The sequence below is a fragment of the Pinus tabuliformis genome, chromosome 5_2 (genome assembly GCF_031772625.1).
Source record: "Pinus tabuliformis cultivar Carrire ecotype Pingquan chromosome 5_2, CPIR1, whole genome shotgun sequence".
NCBI classification, from domain to species: Eukaryota; Viridiplantae; Streptophyta; class Pinopsida; order Pinales; family Pinaceae; genus Pinus; species Pinus tabuliformis.
In genome coordinates, this window is record NC_142306.1 from 145,465,646 (window position 1) to 145,468,920 (window position 3,275).

Below are 3,275 nucleotides of genomic sequence, written 5' to 3' on the forward strand. Positions count from 1 at the left end.
TCCTAATTGAATTTGTTAACCTGAGTTGAGAAGAAAAAGTAACGAGAATAAAATAAGAGTCTGATTTCAAACTGTAATCAAATAATAAAATAATGACGAATATTTAACCAACTAAAATTACTACGAACATTTAAAATTCTGTTATTCAAATTTTATCCGATATATTCACAACCTAGTAGGCCACTGTCTCGCAGCATTTGACAAAAACCCTAACCCTATATGGTATGCGCACAGTAGAAAATGCACGGAATCCAAACATTCGGAAAAGAAATATTATAAACAGTAATTTTATTTAACAAAAACCCTAACCCTATATGTATGCGCATGGTAGAAAATGCACGGAATCCAAACATTCGGAAAAGAAATATTATAAACAGAAATTTTATATAAATTGTCTGTTCTCTTCACGAATAATTTTCCAGCGACCGCTCTGTGCACAATTTATTTTATATATATATATATATATATATATATATATATTGCATTCTACTACCAACCTTGAATTGAACAAAATGGATCATACATGCATACATACCATATGAGGGCAGACGTGCTTCCCACGACTTTTATTTTCAGTGGTACTCAAATTCCTGATCGTGGAAGTAAGGTGACGAGCAAGCCATTTTTGATGCACAGAGTTATTCAAAACTTTGGCGCAGCCATCACATCCTTCACCATTTTCAGACGATATCTGTAAACCAGAGAAGCTGCCACCCATTTCATGAGCAAATACGCAAAATCCTTGCCCAGACAAACTCTTGGTCCTGCATTGAACACTGGGTATTCATAGCCCACTTCTGCCACAAACACCCCTTCTTTCAGCCATCTCTCCAGCTTAAATTCCCTGCAGTCTTCTCCCCATATGCTCTCCGTCCTTCCCATGGAATATATCGGGAATATGAGATTTGTTCCCTTTTTCAAATATACTCCATCGGGCAATACCTCATCTTGTATCACTTCCTTGTAGTTTATAGGGAGCGAGGGATATAGCCTTAACGTTTCGGATAGCGCAGCATGCAAGTATTGCATCTGGTTCACTTCCTCCACCTTAAATCCAGCGGGATTCGATCCTCATCTGGTGACCAAGATCTTGTGTAATTCAGACAAAATGTTTTCTTCCACGGCTGGGTGTTGAATAAGCAGCCAAAAGAACCAGGAGAGTGCAATGGCAGTAGTGTCCCGACCGGCTAGAACGAAGTTGATGCACATGTCTCGCATCAATTTATCAGACAAAAAACGACCATCATCGCCACGCAGTATCATGAAATTAGACAACATGTCACATCGTTCCACATTTCTATCATTTTCGAGCATTTCTTTCTGTCTGGTCCTGATCATCTCAGCAGCAAATTCATCAATAATTTGCTGAGAGGCCTTGAGCTTTCCTTCCGTCCCAATGCCCAAAAACCTCATTGTTTTCCATATACTACTAGGAATGATGAACCGCTTGACAGTTGCGTCCATGGCCTCTTCAAAAGCTTTAGCTATCACAACGTCTCGTCCAGGAGGACTTAGAGAAGCCAAATCCACTCCAAGACCAACAGTACACATGAGTAGCTCCTGAAGATCCACAGCAGAACCAACTCGGCATGCGTCTTCGAGGTCTACCAGCAGTTTGCAGTGAATGGATTTGTCAATTGTGGCAATCATGTGATTTTCGTGGAGCGACGAGTGCAGAAACGAACTCATTGTCTTTCTTCCCCAAGCCCATTGTTTGTCGTCTGTGTTGAGGATTCCGTCGCCCAGTAGATCGTCGAAAATACATTTATAGTAACTCCCGTTGGGGAAGCTGCGAAACTTGGTCTTTACAATGTACTCTATATATTTGGGATCCGTGGTAACGAAAGAAAACATGTTTGCCAGCCAAGGAGGCTTGAATTCCAATGTTCCGCCACACTCCCTGAGAACGTGGGTGGTCCAGTCATATATATCCCTTATATGAAAAAAAACAGAGGGAAGCATACCCGCCGCTGGCCAGATTGGAGGACCCCTCATTTTCCTCCGTTGCAGTATATGGTGCCATAAGAGTGTTGCAAGTAAGCTCGTCACAGAAATCGCCAGTGCACTAAGAACGTGGGTGGTCCAGTCATATATATCCCTTATATGAAAAAAAACAGAGGGAAGCATACCCGCCACTGGCCAGATTGGAGGACCCCTCATTTTCCTCCGTTGCAGTATATGGTGCCATAAGAGTGTTGCAAGTAAGCTCGTCCAGAAATCGCCAATGCACAGTGTAATTTAAACGCAGGCGAACAACGCCCGAAACCGTTCAGCAAACCCGCCTGAAATATTTCGCACCAGCTTTCCGGCGAAGGGATATTCCGGCGATCAACCCTGATAAAATTTAGTGTTGACGTGCGACTCTCTCCATACGCCAGCATACATAAAATTTCGAAACGTATTGTTCAGTCATGTAATGGTTTCCGATATTGTTGTCCACCGTCCGATTCGCTTGAATGTTCTCCACCGTTGATCGTTTGAAACCTGCATACGAGCCTATATTAAAAGCTTTGCGTGGAGTGAATTCAATTTTGTGTTGACCGCCAATAATAATGTAGTTAATGTGCCCGTAGAGAGTAGATGAAAGCTTTAAATTTTAATATATTTTTATATGTCGAAGGTATGGTGCATTTAAAGAAAGGCATGGTCTGGTCAGTGTGTTAAAAATATTTACGCAACGTAATATCCAAAAAAATGGAGCTCGTATATTATGTAATTGTTTTGGGTTTATTTGGTATGTAACAAAACGGGCTCGTGTGTGTTCATTTTTTTGTGTGAACGAACCAAATGAAAAAGAGCTGCAAGTGAAGCAGTGAACATATATGCACAGCAGTGCGGGGAGTATGAGATTTTGGGAGTTGCATATGTAATGTTTATTTTACGGCAGTATGCGTAAAATAGTTTTACACCAGTAAGTAAAAAAATGGTTTTTACAGCAGTTTATGCAAGTTCTTTTACAACAGTAAATCCATATAAATTTGTTTTACAGTAGTGAATGAAGATTTTACACAGCTGTGTAAAAATCATTTTGTAAAAGAGGCAGAGTTTTTTTTGGTGAATCCCTCTCAGCAAAGAGGATGAAGTTTGTATCAGACATTTTGTTTTAATGAATAGAAATCATTTTATGGTGGTGTTATACTCTGTTCCTCAGTAATTTTTTTTAAGCTTCCCTGTGCACAAAAAGATCCTGTGGAGCAAAAGGATACAGAGCATTGCCTCTGTGTGAGTTTTATTTGTGTGTTTTTGGGATTTTCTCAGAAAAATCCCCAACAGTG

The 3,275-nt window shown here is 40.3% G+C and overlaps 1 pseudogene; it reads right to left on the reverse strand.

Annotated features, from left to right (window-relative positions):
• Nucleotides 1-582: 582 nt before the first annotated feature.
• Nucleotides 583-2,160, reverse strand: LOC149157941 (cytochrome P450 86B1 pseudogene; annotated as a pseudogene).
• Between the last annotated feature and the right edge of the window lie 1,115 nt (nucleotides 2,161-3,275).